Here is a 19,425-nt window from a genome sequence, read left to right as displayed (position 1 = left end):
TGTCCCATCAGGTCAGAGCTGAATTGTGGTAGGGGAGGAATCCCTGGCAACCCTACTTGTCTTGGAGAGGATGGCTACTATGACAAGCTGATTGACCTCACTCTGACTGTTTTACTAGTAGGTATGTACTTGTAAATGTACACTGGAATGTACTTGGAATGTACTTGGAATCCTTTCGGCAGTACAGAGCAAAGATGAAATGTAAATGCCTAACCAGCAGTCCTGCAAATTGTTTTATGTTCTGATGAGTATAAAGTATCAGCCCTCTAGAAGACTGTAATAATAGTTATGAGTTAAATTAGTGAGCTCTACTTTAAGTTTGTCAAATGCCTGCTTCTGAGTTTAACGTTCCTTTTCTCTATAAGGAAAAAAAAGCTTCTCCCTTACCTAACTCATTGAACATTGAATGCCTTTCTATCCCACCATTTTTTGGGAAACCCGAGAAAAGAGCTATAATCTTAGCAATGGGAACATTTACCCCAGGGCTCCAAGGCAGGTGTGGAATGAAACAAAGAATGTTAGAAAAATAGTCTAGAAACCTTCTAATTTAAGAACAGGGTCTTCCAGTGCAGAACCCAGTCAAAACTTATGTTTTGGTTCCAGAGTGGGTGGGCTCCTAAGTAGAGCTGAGAGTGGGTACTTGGTAGAATTGACAGTACTGGAGCCTGTCTGTATGCCTCAGTAGCAGTTCCTCAATGATATATCTTCCCTACTCATTATAATAGAAAAAACCCAATTAAGCAAAAATAATCTAACATTAGATTATCTCTAATAACACATCCCACATCTGCTCCTTAACCTGTACATTTTAACAAAGTCAAACTGAAGAGATCATCAAATAACAGAACAAGAGAAAATGTTTCCTCTGGGTTATCACCTAACTTTGTCCTATATTTGGTTGCTTTTGACATTTCCCCTCCCTTTATTCTTACTGTTGCTGTTCATGAGAATACAGTTAATTTTGCTGAACCTGCTTTGTATCATTTCATATAAGGTTTCCCACATTTTCTTGTGTTGGTTCTACGTATTTTTATGGCAACATAATACTCCATTACATTAATATATCCATATTTATTCAGCCTTCCTCTAATAATTGGACATAGAATTTGCTTCTAATTCTTTTTGCTTAAAAATGATGGTGATGATGATGATGATAGCCATTTATTCAAAGCTTTAGGGCATGTACAATACTTAACCTATATTAATTCATTTGAATAGTAAATTAAGTAATTTGGAATATTTTTGAACAAAGCAGTCTTCTCTCTCTCCTCTCCTTGTTATTCTCTTTAGCAATCAGTTTGCTGAGTCAATACATTATGATGAATTTTGTGACTTACTGCATATTGCTGAATTGTTCTCTGAAAAGTTTCTGCCAGTCTAGAGTCTTTCCAACAATGTAATTGAGTGCCTGAAAAACAAACACTTTCTAAAGGTATTCTGACACCTTTTGGAAATTATGATGACAGCTGGCATAGAAATCACCTGAGAATTCTGTATTCTATTAACTTTTTCATTCAGGTGATAATAAATAATCTTCCTAAGCACAAAGAAATTTCTAACTAAATTCTCAGTTTCTTAAGCACTCCATTGTAGTGTTCTTGTCTCTGGCTTTCAGGGGATGAATCAGTGGGCCAATAATAATATTGGGAAATTCTCTACCCATATTCTCTACCCCAGAAGGGTTCCCTGGCTGGTCCATGTATAAAACAATGCTTCCTAAGACAGATCTAGGTATCATGCGGTACATTGATAAAAAATACCAGGCTTGAAGTCAGTGGGTACCAGGAATTTGTGTCCTAACTCTAAACAGTTACTAGCTATGTTGCCATGGCCAAGTTATTAAATTTCTCTGAACCTCAGTTTCCTTATCAATAAAATGGAGATAATTAAACTTTTCATACCTATCCCATAGGGTTGTAAAGGCTGAAAGACAGGTAGCTAGAAGAGTAAAGGGGAATAGTTTAAATTTTAAAACAGGCTTTATTTCACCTTACCAAAACTCAAAGGACTCACAAACAAACCTAGAAATAGTAAGCAAATAAACAAAACCAAAACCTCTCCTTTTCTCACTCAGCCTTTTCCTCACCCAAGGAGCTAGATAGTGTTTTAGACTTTGTGTATTACCTAGCGTCACTCCCCCAAACCCTCCAAAAAGGAAAGCACTTGGGATTGATAGAACTAACTCTATTTCCTCTGAACCCTCACAGTCTATAAAACTCAGTAGTACTCTACTGGGAGACAAGGTTCAGGTTTGCTCTTCTAAAACGGCTTTCTCTCATCTCACTCCACATTTGCTATTACTACTTGGTCCTAAAACGCCTCTATTTGCTCCACAAAATTATTGTCCAGAAACTTCTCCTCTTTTGTCCCACGTGTACTTGTTCTAGGCACTCCCTCTTGTCTAAGAATCTCCATGACCATGACCAGAAATTCTTCTACTTACCCAGGAAAACCTCTTTTATTCTTTCACTGCTACTTCATTGTTGAAATTTAGAGTTCTTGTAACTCCTGTGTTGCCCCAGGAACTCCATTCCTGTCCAGTTCTGCCTTTATCTACTTTCATTTCTGTGCCATGAGGTTACCATTTTTCCAGGAGCCAAATGATTCTCTGATACTCTCAGAGTGACTGTCTATCAGACTTTCCTCTACAGAACCTTTGTATGTCCAGCCTGTTATTTTTTGGCTACCTTAGCTTTGGTGCTTTTCATTAGTTTACCTAGATTTTAGCAAAGCATTTGTCAAAACTTTTCATTCAGTTACTAGGGGTGAGATAGAGAGGTATGAGCTGATAATAGTGCACTCAGGCAGATTCAGAACTAGTTCTGTAAAATACGGGAACTGGGTCACACGATCTCTGAGGTCCCATCTTTGTCTGTCTCAAGCATTCAGTTCTTTTCTGATTTCCATTCTCTAGACATCTTAGTAAATCAATGCAACCCAAGCTTTATCAAATATCTATCTTACATATATGTTTACCTATTATATATATATATATATATGAATGGCATATATAAATATGAATGACTCATACACATACACACATATATATATAATTGCAAAGCTAAAATAAGGTAGCTAGCTTGAGTATTTAGAATATTATCTGAGCTTCAAAGGATTTGTTTTTTAATTCTCTCAGTAGTCTGAGAGCTACTAGAGGGGAGCAAACATCCTTTGGTAACTAGTATTAAAGATCGAATTAATTCCCACCCCACCCCTACTGGAGCTGACAAAGGGGGAGGGCCATAATTAGTGGAACTCCGCCCTTTGTTAAACTTTAGGAGGAAGAGGGCTGCGAGATATCCCCAGAGTGGGCCCACAGGGATATTGGCTCTCCTGCGGATTTAAGACTAGGCGGTATAAAAGTCAGTGCTTCGGGATGGAGCTCAAGTCTTATCAGCTGGGTGGTTTTTCTGTCTGGATTTCTCTGCTTTGTAGAATTTTTCTTCCCCCAAGGCTGGCTTAAAGCTAACCTGCTTGGAAAAAGGATAGATTTCAGAAGAAAGGTAATGGATTTTCATTGTGTTAGGTTACATGCAGTAACCCACTTTATTATATATGTTTTTCATTTATTTCCCTATTTTTATTGTAGATTTGTCTTTTTGATTGCTTTGATGTAAGTTTGCTTATGATGGGGTAGATGAAGAAATATTTTGGTAAACTTTAAATTCTCTGCTGGTTTGTTTTTGTGCTAATGTAAAATTAATTATGTTTTATGTATAGAATTGTTATACTTAAGCCTGTGGGATTATCAATTAATTTTATTTTTACTCTAAGAAATTTATTTTATTTGTACTGGTTTTCCCCCATCTGATCTCACTGTGGTGGAGGGATGTTTCCAAAATGGCAGTTCACTTTCAGTCATGTTACTTTTACAAAATATAGTATTACCAAGGCTTACTTTTAAGTCATAAATTTTCTTTACAGAAACCAGTCTTTGGTATAATTAGATAGTGTTTTGTTGAGGCAAAGTAATTGTCATCAAGACACTAAGTCAATCAATTTGCTTTGGGATTAAAAAGACACTAATAGTTATGTGAATACTTCAGATTTAATCATAGGGTTTTCATAGGATAGTAGACGCCTAGAGTTGGGTAGAACTATAGTGGTAGCAGTAGTAAAGAAAGACTGGAAAATAGGGTAGTTTTCTTTTTAGCCGCAGTGCTTGGTGCTCTGTTCACAGGAAAACTGTTCTAATTTCAGCCCTGCTCCTAAATGTCTATGTGACCTTGGGCAAATTGCTTCATTTTTCTTGCTCCCCATTCTTGTAATACTTTCTGACCTACACCTGTTAGCATTCATCGTTGTCTTGGAAATTCAGGTCAAGTGTAAGTAATTAGTAGTACCCTTCCTCCAGATTACCTTACTTGACCTATATTTTGTTTTTACCTATTTGAACCTGATGTCTCCCCAATAGATTCTAAGCTCTTGGAGGACCCAGGTTGTTCTGTTTGTTGATATCTTTTGGTCTTTGTATTCTCTTCAAGCTCTTGGCTCAGCTTATTGTAAGTACTTCATAAGAACTCATTTGCTTGATCTAAAAGAAAGGGAGTTGGACTAGATAATTTCTGATATCCCTTCTAGCTTTATTTCAATTTCAATTTAGTATTTATTAAGTTCCTACTGTATGTAAGGCACTATTGGATAAATATTACACTGTGATTTGCATGACTGTTATTTTTGTCTAGCACAGGGGCTAACCATACACCACTGGACAGAAGCTACAGGGCCAAATAAACTTTGTCGCTCTCAGTTCTCAGTTGTCCTCCCATTTTACTAAAGGTTCATTAATCTGGAATTGACTGTCTCTTTAATAAGAGAACTAGGATCCTATTAATTTTCCCCCTCCCTCTATTCTTATGGAGCAGTTCTATATCAGGATCACTTTAAGGGATCTTTCCTATAAGTAGAATGTTAAAGTTAAAAAAAAAAGGTACCCAGAGTGCAAACACGAATCATAAATAAAACAAGTATTTTTAATGCCATAGAAGAGAGAATGTTAAATGAATGAAGAATCATTGAAAAAACTGCAGATAATTGAAAAGCTAGGACACAAACTTTGTCATTTTCAACAATATTTCCCATTGGCTATTTTACATTTTAATAATTAAAATAGGCCTAATCAACACCCAAGAGGCAGCTAGGTGGCAAAGTGGATAGCTGGGCAAGGAGTCAGGGACACCGCAGTTCAAATTTGACCTCGGACTCTTGGTTGCTATGGGATCCCATTCAGTTTCCTCCAACTTTAATTTGGGGATAACAGCACCTGCTTCTTAGGATTGTTGTGAGGAGCCATTGAGATAATATTTGTAAAAGTGTTTAGCACAGTTCCTGATACCTAGTAGATGCTTAATAAAAGATTTTTTCTTCTCAGTGATTTCTCTCAATGAGGATGATGTATTTCCCTTTCCAATATTCTGAAGTGAAAAAAAAAAAGCCACTATTGCTGTAAGTTGCTCCTGTCAGATGCCCTTTGATATATCATAGAAAAGAGACAACTTTGTCTGGGACACAAGCTTGCCTAGGAGGTCATAAGCTAATGTACTAGACCCTGGGGTGAGTAGGGCCTCCCTTTAGCCTTCTGGAGCTCATAAAGCCATATATAACCCTTCCTGAGCAGCAGGAAGGGCCCCTACATCATGAATCCCTTCAAAGGCTGCTACATATGTAAGCATAAAATGGAAGAGATTATCTTTAGCTTCTGTGTTACAATCATTCATTAATCCTATTTCTCTCTAGTAGAGCAAAGCAGAATAAATGTAAGCCCCTAGAACTCTCTGTGAGGTACAGGGACCTTCAATTTTGTATTTCCATAATGCCTGGCACATTGTATGCATTTAATAACTGCTTGTTATTGATAAATCCTATCTTTGCTTTTGAAGATAGTTATCTTTTCTACTGTTGAACTGCTCTGTTTCTCTTTATCGTATTACAGCCCAAGTAAGCTCCTAGAATCTTATCTTAACTTCCATTCTCATAAATAAGTCTCTGGTCCTGGACCAAAACTATAAGGCCCCCTCAGCATTCTAGGGTCAACCCTGAGGGGACAAAGGTAATTTTATAGTGCTGTTAGCTTAAGATCCTCTTGTTGTACTCTTTCCCCCTCTACCCCAAATGTTCAGTTGAGAATGAATTTAGTCAGCCATCTGTAATTAGTTTTTGTGTACTTACTATCATGGTATAGTAAGGACAGGTGGTACAAACAATTCCCCACAAAAGTCTGTGATACATTTTACCACAAGTACTTATATGGAATCTAGGGGGAATTGGGCATTAACTCACTTAACATATGGGACAAAGGAGTAATTTATACCTCCTGGTTGATGGAAGTACTTATCTTCCATTCAAAGAATGCTCAAAAATATCCCCCTAAACATGATGAATCTGTGTACATTCGGTCCTTGAGTCCTGATGGAGACACTGTGACCAGTCACTGTGAGAACACCCCTCTGTTCTGGGGGGTTAATACTAAGACACTGATGAGAAATTCAAAATCCTTGGGACCATTCAAAGATTGCAAAATCCTTCTTTAGCAAAAGTGTTGGAGGTATTTTTTCAGGGAGACCTAGGGGCAGTTGCTCAGAAATATGTGGACAGTCATACATGCTTTGACTTCTCCATTGAATACAGTTCTAAATCCTATGTCTATCTGGGTGTGATTGTTATGTAACACCACTCCAGTTTGAAGGCCTCATTCACCCTTAGTCTAAAGCCTAGTTAAGACATTGAGGCCAAAATGCAGTGGGGATGGTTTTGCTCACACCCTTACAGTATAAAATAACTTCTTTCATCCTAATCATCCACCGTTAGATGTGCTTCATTTTGTCTATAGCCTTCCTAAACGGTGGTGCCTCAATTGAATGCAGCACTTTGAGGAAAGTCTGAGGAAGGTAGAATACAGAAGGATTGTCAAGTCTACTGTTCTAGCCGTCATCTAGCTAGTCATTCCACCTAAAAACTAGTTAGATCTTTTTTCTTTGGAGGTAAACAAAGACTAAAATTCTTATTTTGGTATATGACCCTAGGAAAGGGAAACCTGCCAGCATTTCCTGAATTTTATTCTTTCTGATTATAGTTGAGAAATGTAGGACTTTAAGGAGGCATAAAAATCCTGTGATGGAATATGTCCTTACTGCATCACAGTTGAGATCACAAGAGTTTAGTTTAAAATCCTTTTTTTTTGTTTTTTTATTGTGAACTTAAATAAAACAAGCATTTTGTAATAAAGTAGGATAAAGAGGATTGCACAAGAAACTGCAAATTTATTATGTACAACCTACTTTTTCCTTTTAAGTGTATAATAATGTAAATTTTTTTCTTTTTTTCTCATCCGTATCATTAGATACATGTGTTTGTATGTATGTATGTATGTATGTAAAACCATACTACATATACTTCCATTTATCAATTCTTCTCTGGATGCAGATAGCAACTTCCTTCATAGGTCCTTTGTAGTAATTTGGGTATTTGTAATAGTCAAAGTGACTTAGTCACTCAAAGTTGCTCTTAAAACAATGTTGCTGTTACAATACAACATTCTCTTGATTCTGCTGGTTTGTAGTTCTTTACTCTTTCATGCATGCTTTTCCATATTTTTCTGAGGTCATCAAGCTCATCATTTCTTATAGCACTAAACCACAACTTGTTTAGCTATTTCGAAGTTGAGTGGAATCCGTATAATTTTCTGTTCTTTTACCACAAGAGAGCTGCTATAAATAATTTGGAATATATAGATTCTTTTCATTTCTCCCTAACCATCTTGGGAAACAGAACTAATAGTGGTATTGCTGAGTCTAAGGATATAGGTTATACCTATATGCCTACGCTACAGGCAGTTTAAGAACTCTTTGGACATAATTCCAAATTGCTCTCTAAAATGATTGGATTAGTTCACAGTTCCACCAAGAGTGAATTTGTGTCCCAATTTTTCCACATTCCCGCCAACATTTATTGCTTTCCCCTTTTATCATTTTAGCCAATCTGATAGGTGTAAAACAATATCTTAAGGTTGCTTTAATTTGCATTTTTCTAGTTGATAATAATTTAGAGCATTTTTTATATGACTATAATAGATTATTTTGACTTCATTGGAAAATTGAGTGTTCATATCCTTTGACCATTTATCAATTAGGGAATGACTCAGATCTTATAGATTTTGACAAAGTTATCAATATAGTTGAGATATGAGACTTTTATTTGAAAAACTGTCTATAAAATTCCTCCCCTCCACCAGTTTTCTGCTTTTATTTGTATAAAACCTTTTTAATTTAATGTAGTCAAAAGTATCCATTTTATACCTCCCAATGCTTTCTTTTTATTTGTAAATTGTTTACCTATCTGAAGTCTGATGAGTAATATGTTCCATGTTCTTCTAATTTTCTTGTAAAATCTCTTTATATCTAGGTCATGTATCCATTTTGAACTTATACTGGTCTATGCCCAGTTTTTGTAATACTACTTTCCAGTTTTCCCAACAATTTTCACCAAATAGTGAATTCTTACTCCCAGTTCTCAAGTCTTTACAATGTCAAATACAAGGTTATTAAGTTTATTTGCTGCAGTGAATTATATGTCTCTCTATTCTATTGATCTGCTTTTCTATTTCTTAGCTAGTATGAGATAGTTTTGATAATTACTATCTTATAATACAATTTAATATCTGGTACTGCTAAACATCCTTTCTTTATACTTTTTTTTCTCTACTTTCCTTTGATATTCTTGACTTTTTATTTTTCCAAATGAATTTTGTTATTATTTTTTCCAATTCAAAATTGTCCTTTTTATTGCACTAGTCCTGCCTACCCATTAACAATTAATATCTCCCCAATTATTTAAATCTGATTTTATTTGTATAAAAAGTTTTTTAAAAAATAATTTTGTTTATATAATTCCTGGGTTTATTTTGGCAGGTGTATTCTCAGGTATTTTATATTGTAGAGAGCTACTTTAAATGTGGTATTGTTTACCATCTCATCTTGCAGAGTTTTGTTTGTGATATATATATATATATATATATATGTATATATATGTATATATATATATATATATATATGAAAGCTGATTTACTTCATATCCTGCTACTTTGCTAAAATTATTTCAATCAACTTTTAGCTGAGTCTAGGATTTTCCAAGATATCATCATATCGTCTACAAAAGAGATAGTTTTATTACCTCCTTGCTCATTCTGTTCCTTCTGCTTCTTTTTTTTCTCTTATTGCTATGATTTCCAATCAGTATTGAATAATATTGATGGCAGTGGGCATCCTTGTTTCACACTTGATCTTACTGGGAAGGCTTCTGGATTACCCCATTACAAATAATACTTGCTTATGGTTTTAGTCAAATGCTTCTTATCAATTTAAGGAAAAATCCATTTACACTTATACTTTCAAGTAGTTTTTTTCTTTACATACAAATGTGTTTTATGCGGAAAAAGCTTTTGATCTGTTATAATCATGTGATTTTTGTTATTGATTTATTCAATTATGTTAAAAGTTTTTTATCCACTTGGTCACATTGTACAAGTTTTGTAATATATTGTTGTAATCTCAGGTAGAATTTTCTTAAGGATTTTTGCATCAATGTTCATGAATAAAATTGGACTATAATTTTCTTTGTTTTTACACCCCCTGGTTTAACAGGTATCAGTATCCGTTTGATTCATGAAAAAGAACTTGGTAGGTCCCTTTCTTAGTCTGTTATTCCAAATAATTTAGTATTAGAATTAGGTGGCCTTTAAATGTTTGATAGAATTTATGTGTAAATCTATCTAGTTCTGGTGCTTTTTTTCTTAGGAAATTCATTTATGGCCTGTTCAATTTCTTTTTTCTAAAGTAGATCTGTTTAGATATTTGATTTCTTCTTTTGCTAATCTAAGCAGTTTATATTTTATAAACATTCTTCCATTTCACTTAAGTTATTAAATTTATTGGCATATAATTGGGGAAAAGAAGTATAATTATGTAGGTTGGAGAAAGATGGGAGAGCTGGTTCAAAATGTGAATGAATTCACTTAGACCTTCTCTGTAGCCATGGGTAGCTTTACTGACTCAAAAGCAGCAGACCTGAAATTTAGAGAGGAACTACATACTCTGATTCCAATTCCTTTAGGAGAATCCGATGCCATTGAGCATCCAGCTCTATACATGTAAACATAGGTAACAACACTTTGCAAGCAGAAGCTTTCTACCCTTGAGTTAAACAGTTACACAGATGAATTTACTTATAAGAGACTGACTTTAACTCCAGTTATCATAAAAGACTTGGGGAGGCTACATAAGTAATTAATTCCAAAACAGTGCATATCAATAAGTTGCTTACAATAAAACATGTTTGTACCACAAAACACACAGTATAAACAGGTATTATTTCCACAATAGTAATAAACTTTGAATGAAGTTGACTTTTCCATTAATACAAAAATATTCTATGTTACCTTTCTCTAAGAAAATTGCACTGAAATTCTTTTCCTCAAATTGAAGATGTTTCTTTAATTAATAGAATAGCAGGAAGGTCCCTCAGTCAGTTGTTCCAATGCCCAAGTATTCTAATATCATTTTAAAATATTTAAGGACCTCATTCCATACAGACATATTTCTAGTAACAGGCAGATGACTAGGCCAAATATCCACTTACTAAGTTGTTTAAGGATATAAAAAGGAATATAACCTTAGGCTGAATAGCCCAGGTTTTAAACACACACTTTAATATAGTATCACAGATATATTCTAACCTTAATCTATGGGATAATGATTCTAAATTGTGTTTGTACCTTGTTTCACAAACTTCTTTTCCCTTTGTCTAATTATTTCCATATCATTCAGAAAGAATGTTCTCTTGCAGTGAATTAATCTTTCACATGGCTATGCAGGAGTACTAATTTACCCAACTGGGCTATATAATAACTACCCATTCAAACTGACCTTTATTGCAGAAATTTACCACAAAAAGAAAAAGCAAAGACATGACTACATAGAACATCATAGTTTTGCAAACATGTAGTATCAATTCCACCTCATAGCTAGACTCAGGAACTCAGGTGGGAAACATTCCTTTTCAAAGGAACACAATAGGGAAACTGAGCCAGGAGGATCCCATCCTAGGCAGTGGCTAGAATTGTCCTCTCAGCTGTTCCAGAGGAAGATCTCTACCTGGAACGGTCACATTTTCTCTGAGTAGCTTGTGACATTTCTCTCAGATGGTGGATTACTGATTATTGATTATTGATGGATTTTTATGATCCACCAGATAACTGAAAACATAGTTCGTCACAGTCCCAAAAGCTTTTACCTCAGATGGCAAGTTTCACTAATCAAAAATTTACCAGGACTCACATCTCAAATTTTAAATTAGTCCTCGGGCAAAAGCCAATTACTAGAGATCATTATATATTTTCAAATTCTCACCAAAACAAGTTCCTTCTTTAGGAACTCCATGACTCAAACAAATTCCTTAGAGCTGCTGGGGCTGTACTTTCGACTAGCCTGAGGACTGCTTCTTTCCACACATACACACATAGTGTGTATCAGCTTTAGGTTTTAACATTAAATCTATAACCAGCAAACTTAAAATTTTCATAACTGAGAACCAAATTGTTTTAGCTGTAAACACAAACAATAAACTTCAGATGACATTAGGTGCATTTCCAGATCATATAAAAATTATTGACAGAAGGATGGGACCTATCTCCCTTCATTCACCCTCTTGACTCAAGGGAAGGGAGTGGGGGAAGAGAGTGACTAGGGTTGTAAGGAGGTGTTTCAAAATTCCTTAATGATCAATGAGACAACCTCCAGAATCTGCTAAGATTCTAACTTTTCACTTTTATGTTAGCCCCTTAAAAATTTAGAGTGGGGCATTAAACTTTCAGACCAACATTCACAAGAGTGCCCTTGCTTAGGATATCAATGACTCTGTTTCTCTGAAAGCACCCACTTAAGGCTGATCCAAGGACATAACACACCTAGGAGTAAAATTTAGAAAACTTACAGTATGTTTGGATATAATTGTTATCAGCATAACGAAGTTGGTACAAAATATCTCTTTAATTATCCCAAATTCTCAAGTACTAAAAGGTGTTTGCCTTGGGGAGGAAGTTCAGTTTTTTCCTAAGACAAGAATATACCTGATCAAACTGGCCTTATCACGATAAGTTAACCAGGCCTTTAAAATTTTGCTCAGTAGAAATTCTACTACACAGAAGACTTTACACAGGTTTGATAAGAATTTATGACTAGATGGTTCCAAAAATGCTTGTTTTAGTTAACAACCTCATAATCTGATAGTACAATTTTTAATCTAACAACATCTAGATTATAAGAGAAATTGCTTTTCTAACAAAATAGGTAGTACCAAATTACACAATATAAGAAAATTCAGAAACATAGCTATACCACAAGCAATTATCATGTATTTAAAACTTGAAACAGAACCAATTAATTACCAGTCAGGTGACTGTAACTTAGTTGAATGAGCAAATCAAATCTGGATTCATAATCACTAGTGGTAACATTTAAATTTCTAAGGTCCAATACTCTTAATACTTGTTATCTGTAATTTTTTTTCCCTAACCTAGGGCTCTTAGGGAAATGCTGCCGAGTACAGCTGCAAGGATTTGATGACCAGCAGGCCAGGAGAGAAGGGTGATCCTGTAGGCATGAGCATGCGGATAGAGGGAGTATTGGGGTGCAGAGGGAAGGAAGCACCCAATTTTCCCAGTTCCCCAGTGACAAGAGAATTGAGAGAAGTGGACTTATCCTTCCAGATGGGACTTTAGAACGTGTGCCCAGGTCCATGGCCTCCAACCACTGGACTCAGAACCTGAAAGAGTCAGGACAAGTCTTAAAACAGTCTTGTAACTGTCTACTCTAATGGAACCTGAGAGGTCAGGCCCAAAAGGCCTGCCTCCATGCCTTCCCAAGTGCATAGAGAGTAGTGACCCCTCAACTGCAGGGAGAGAAAGGATTAGGGAGAGAGCGGAGGCTTGCATACCATGAGGTCTTGGCTGAAGAGGAGCTGTGGTTCCTTGTCTCTTTTACCTTTGAGACTTATTAGACTAGAAAATGCATATCCCACAGTGGAAGGGAAATAAAGGTTAGGGAGAGAGAAGGGGCTTCCACCTAGGCAGTTTTTCCAGGCTCAGAGGCTCACCAACCCATGTCCCCATCCCCTAGGGGAAGGGAACAACACAGGGCACAGAAAACCGAGTTGCAGGGACCTCCAAAGAAAACCAGGCACAAACGCCCATCTACTCACCTCCCCCAGTGTCCCACAGGGGAGGGGAAGGAACAATACAGGTAAACTGAGTTGCAGGGGGAACAACACAGGATTAAAAAGTCTGCTCAAGCAGAGCAAGGTACCTTTTCTTTAAGTTTTGGAGACCAAATTTCTTACTAAGCTTGTTTTGTTTAGAAATCTCCTTCACAAATTATTTCTCTAGATTATATGGAGGTCAGGCTGTGTTACAATGGAATACTAACTGCTTTTCCTTAAGATCTCCTTCCTGAATTCCCCTCCCAGCAGTCTCCAAGCAGCATTTCACCACTTTTCCCAGTGTCCCAGGAAGAGGGGAGAAAAAAAAGTGACTGACCCAGTGCAAGGGTGTTCCCTTATACCAGGTTCCACAGTCCCCTTGACTGCTCAGAAGTCAATAGAGCTACAGACACTGCTGGCAGTGTCTGGGCACTCCAGGGGTCTCGCTGCTAGGGAGAAGTAGGAGCAGAAAAGTTTGGGGAATGGAAAAAGAAAAGGGCGCTTACCTCTTATCCCAGTGGCTAGGAGAAGATCATCAGAGTCCAATTAATATTTGGACTTCTGGGTTTCAGCACCATAAATGTTGAGAGAGATGGTTCAAAATGTGAATGAATTCACTTAGAACTTCTCTGTAGCCAAAAGGAGATTTATTGACACAAAAGCATATGGACCTTCAGGTTAGCAAGAAGCCAAACAAAAGGCAATGATATATTAGGAAATATAATAGGAAAGGGGTCAAATTTATATAGGATGATTTTAGAGTTTCCTTGTGGGGGTTGGAGATCTAGAGTAAGTCTTGCAACATAAAGGCACAGGGTGAAGACTATGAATGACAAAAGATAAGGAAATCCCATTCCCCAAAACGAGGGGTGGGAACAGGGAATTTTATGGTCCAGGATAAGGTGAAAGTTGTGTGGTAAGGGGAGGCTTTAGGGCACCTTCAGGTTAGAAAATAAACCAAGGGCTTCATAAAGTCAGTCTTTAATATTGTGTTTAACTCTTAGGGCAAGGTTTCTCTCCACATCAATTTGGTCTCTCTTTCCTTTATAAAGAATTATATTAGCCAATGGTTCATTTTATTGTTTTTTTTTTTTTTCATGAAACCAACTTCTAGTTTTATTTATTAATTCTATGCTTTTCCTATACTCAATTTTATTAATCTTACCTTTAATTTTTAGAATTTCTAATGGAGTATTTGATTTGGGGATCTTTAGTTCGTTCTTTTTCAAGCTATTTAAATTACATACCCAATTCTTTGGTTTGCTCTTTCTCTATTTTAACGATGAAAGTATTTAAAGGTATACATTTTCCTTCAATTACTGCTTTTGCTGTATCCCATAGGTTTTGATATGTTGTCTTATTATTATTCTCTTTAATGAAATTATTGATTATTTCTATGAGTTATTCTTTAATACTACATTGTTTAGTCTCCAATTAGTTTTTGTTCTGTTTTCATGGTCCCTTATTAAATATAAATTTTATTGCATTGTGATCTGAGAAGGATGAATTTAATATTCCTGCTTTTCTACTTCTAAGTGTAAAATTTTTACACCCTAATATATGGCCAATCTTTGTAAAGGTACCACATAACTACTGAGGAAAAAGTGTATTCTTTTCTATTCGCGTTCATTTCTCTCCAGATAGCTATCATATCTAGCTTATGTAAAATTCTATTCACTTCCTTAACTGTGTTCTTATTTATCTATTTTTTGGTTATTTCTGTCTACTTCTGAGAGGGTAAGATTAACCTCTCCTCCCAAGTATTATAATGTCACTGTCTATTTCCACCTATAATTCATTAACTTTTCTTTTAAAAATGTAAATGCTATAGTGTTTAATGCATATAGGTTTAGTATTGTTACTGCTTTATTGTCTATGATACCTTTTTTATCATATTGTAGTTTCCTTGTTTATCTCTTTTAATTGAATCTGTTAGCTTTAACTTTGTCTGAGATCGTGATTGCTATACCTGACTTTTTTTACATCAGCTGAAGCATAATAAATTCTACTCTAGCCATTTATTTTAACTGTGTATAGTTGTCATTTTTAAATGTGCTTCTTGTAAACAGCATATTGTTGGATTTTGGTTTTTAATTTATTCTGCTACCCATTTCCATTTTATCGATGAATTCATTCTATTCACATGCAGAGTTATAGTTAATTGCTATTTATTTCCCTCAGACCTATTTTTTCCTCACTATTTTCCTACTCAGATTCTTTTTATCATATCCCTTCTCACACTTCTAATTTACTTATAACCACTACCTCCTTAATGCATACTCTTTTAAAGAATCCTTCCTTATCCTCTCCCCTAATTTTAATCTACACACCCTTCTAAAAGTCCCTTCCTCATTCTTTCCCCTCACCATCTTGTTTCTTTATAAATTTAGAAGACTTTTATATCCTTTTAGAACTGTATGTTGTTCTCTACCCCAGATTCTATGAGAGTAAGTTTCCCACAGTACTAGCCCTCCACCCCCACTTGCTTCCTCCATATCAGTTCTTCCTTTCATACCTCAATTGTATAAGATAATTACTCTTTTTTTACCTTTTCCTACCTAATTTTATTTTTTGAATCACTCCACCTTTATCAGCTCAAACCCAAGCTTTCTTCCAAACTACCCAAGTAATGACAGTTTTAAGAATACTGATAACATTTTCACATATAAGAAGTAAAACAGTTTGACCTTATTTTGTCCTTTATAATTGGTCATTAATGTTTGTCTAATATCTCTCCTGAATTCTTATATGTTGAATTTTCCATTGAGTTCTGATCTTTTTGTGATAAATACCTTTTAGTTTGTTAAATATCCATTATTTTTTTGTTCAACTTTGGGTAAGTTATTTTTGACCACTACCCCAGCTCTTGGGTACAGACTCTGGGAACACCCTAGAACTCTCCAAGAATCTTGATTTGGCTTTTACCTGAGGCCATAAGCCTTTCATTATGGCTTTGTCCAATTGCCTCTGGATGTTTCCCATCATAGATTCTATAATCCTCCATTGTCTGTTACCTATGGATTGCCCTGCCTGCTTCCCACCCTAGCCCTCCTTTATCTCCCAATTGCCTCCAGCAGTTTCTCATCTTCTATCACACCAAAATCCCACATTCTCTAGATTCTGACCTCTAATCACCCCAAGCCCATTGAGATCCTCCTTAGACTCCTCAAGACTTTGCCTAAACTCCTTTTCCCATCACCCCAGACTACTAGACCACCCCCAGATCCCTCCCATAGTCTTTCCATATATAAGATCCTTCTTGTCTCCATGAAAGTGCTGAGATTCACAAACGGTGAGGCCTCTAGAGTCAACCCCTTTAATAAACTTGGTTTTGCTTTCATTGAAAGAAAGTGTGGGTCGAATTCATTTGGGCAGGACCTGGTGTCCCAAGGACCCCAAACCTCAACATATGGTTCTCTGACCTCAACACCAAGACCACAGTCTTTAATGTGGAAACTGCTAGGTCTTGTATAATACCTATTGTCATTACACAGTATTTAATTTTCTTTTCTTGTTGCTTATAATATTTTCTTTTTTAATCTGGGAGCTTTGAAATTTGGTAATGATATTACTGTGAGTTTTCATTCTGGGATCTCTTTCAGGTGGTGATTGGTGGATTTTTTTTCTATTTCTACTTTAACCTCTTGTTTAAGAACTTCAGGGCAACTTGCCTTAATAATTTCTTATAATATTATCAAGATTCTTTTTTTGATTGTAACTTTCAAGTAGTCCAACAATTGTTATATTGTCTCTCCTCAAACTGTCCTCTAGATCTGTTATTATATTTATATCTATATATGTAAATAAAAGCATATATAAAATGCTATAATGATATGTGTATATGTGTATTTTCTGCCAGGCCTTAAAAGTGAGATTTATCTTATTTTTCTTCTCATCTGATGTGGTGGGCCATTATCAGGTCCCCCAAGCTGTGTTCATTTTTCCAGAGTCTTTATAGTTAAGTTCTAAGTTTACTATGGAGAAGGGCTCTTTAAGGTTTACCTTCCAAAGGGCCCCATAATACCTTGCTGCCTGTGTCTCCAGTCTCCTATGGGAAGAGGAGAAGTGCCATTCCATTGCACCAGTCTCAGCTGAGGAGAGGACAGAGGATGCCATTCTGTTAAGTCTCAGCCTTAGGGGAAGGAGAGTAACACCTTTCATTTTACTCTTAGTCTTTGCTCCCTCACCTGAACTGCCCAAGACTCTGAAAAGACTCCACCCTAAAGCCAAAAACAAAAACAAAAAACCCCAAACCCTTATAGATATGGAAAATCTATCTAAAATCTTCCACTAAAGATGAACAAACTGTCTTTCCCCCACCCCACCCATGACCTTTTCTTCTGTATCCCAGTGATTCTTAATCCCTGTAGGTTCGCAAGCTCCATTTCTCAATCAACACTGCCCTATCCCTTATTTCCATTCTCTTTACCCCCTCTCCACCCCAAAGTGTCCCACCAGAAAACTACCCATGCCTTTTACTATATCCTCTGAAATACCCGCTTCATAGACAATAAGCTTGCATTCATTTAAATATTTTACTTTCCCACTCCTTTCATCTTTTCTCTCTCACTGAGAGCTAGCTCCCTCCCAAGAAGTTACCCCTTTCAATACTGGCAGCATTTTCACTCATTCACCTAAAAGAGGGGAGTTTGGAGTAGCCTTTGCTTCCCATTACCACTTTCAGGTTCTTCCTTTACCGTAATCATTTAATAACCTCTCCTCCTTTGAGGTTTACTCAATCCATATCTACCACCCAATCAAAATTCTGATAGTTAGAAATCTACAGGCCTTCAGGATATACTTCTTTTCTCAATGAGTTCAGTACATATCTCAGAGGTCTTTCTTTCTTGCCCTTATACTAGTGGATTTCAATATATGTATGATGCTCACTCTAAAACTTTAACTCCTCATTCCTTAATGTACATATTTCCTATGACCTATTCTTTTACTCTACCTCAGCCACACTCAAAGATGGTTGTGACGAGGTGAAGGGGACCCCAAAATACCTACAGTCCGGGTCGTGCTCGAATGAATTAGACTCAAGCCTTCTTAAAGCCAAAGAAAACAAAGTTTATTTAAGATTCGCCAAATTGGGTTGTCTCTTAAGGAACCTAAGCATTTGTGATGCTTGTATTCACAAGTGGGCCAGATAGAATCTCAGCTAGACAGAGTCTGAGCTGGATTGAATCTGAGCACCTTCATGGAGGCAAGATGGAACTTAAATACAGAAAAGAAAGCGTATAGGAGGGATCTGGGGGTGGTGGGGGTGGTGGTCTGGTAGTCCAGGGTGATGGGAGGAGAGGTTTAGGAAGAGTCTTGAGGAGGCGTCCAAGTAGGGTCAAAGGCTGGAAACAGCTGGAGGCTATCAGGAGATTTCAGACTAGGGGGCGGCTAGGTGGGAAGCAGGTGGGGCAATCAAGATGTAACAGACAATGGCCACAGATTTGAGTATGAAAAGCCAGATTCTGTGAGGAGATACCAGGAGAGCTCAATTTGAGTATGACAAGTCAGGTTAAGTGAGGAAATTCCAGGGGAGCTCAAGGGAAGTTCCCAGAGTCTGAACCCCATCAGTTGTACCCTTTAGCTTGCCATCACTCACAAATGTACCACTTCCATCTTTATTAACTTCGAAATTTCCATATTTGATCACAACTTATTTTCTTTCCACCTTTCCCTCTGCCTGGCAACCAAATACTTGTTCTTTGCCCACTTTGTGACCCCCCCCCCCACTCCCTCAAACACCCATTTATCTACCAGACCATCAAATATTCACTAGCTACTTTCTCCATCTTTGCCCCTTGGTGAACCAATTCAACTTTACACTGTCTTCTGAGTTCTTTGCCTCTTTATCATATCACCAGTCTTGCCTTGGTAAACAAACATCACTCCCAACATTCATTACTTTTGTTCCTATATATGTGCTGTTGAACAAAGAAAAAAATTGAAAAACCATGCTGAGTGGGTCAATTACAAATTTGCATGTCATAACCTCAACTGTGCAAGGCAATCCTTTTTTACAACTCTTTATTTAACTCATTATCCCACTTACCTCCATGGCTTTTCATTGTTCATCAGACCTTCCATGCATCCCCTTCTCCCCATCTTTTCAAATAAGAACTTGCCTCCTGTTTTACTGAAAAAATTGAGGTCCCAAACTACAGCTGTGGGCAAGAAGGA

The 19,425-nt window shown here is 36.5% G+C and overlaps 1 long non-coding RNA gene across 1 annotated transcript in view; it reads left to right on the top strand.

The window, feature by feature from the left end:
- The first annotated feature begins 3,305 nt into the window (after window positions 1-3,305).
- LOC140500595 (uncharacterized) overlaps window positions 3,306-19,425 on the top strand; it is a 193,471-nt gene continuing 177,351 nt past the window's right edge. The window contains exon 1 of the long non-coding RNA XR_011965798.1: window positions 3,306-3,503. This is a non-coding gene — a long non-coding RNA (uncharacterized lncRNA). The remainder of the gene's footprint in view (window positions 3,504-19,425) is intronic.

Source organism: Notamacropus eugenii, chromosome 4 (assembly GCF_028372415.1).
Source record: "Notamacropus eugenii isolate mMacEug1 chromosome 4, mMacEug1.pri_v2, whole genome shotgun sequence".
Classification (NCBI taxonomy): domain Eukaryota; kingdom Metazoa; phylum Chordata; class Mammalia; order Diprotodontia; family Macropodidae; genus Notamacropus; species Notamacropus eugenii.
The sequence above is the reverse complement of the archived record's forward strand: the minus strand, read 5'-3'. Positions and strand labels throughout refer to the sequence as shown.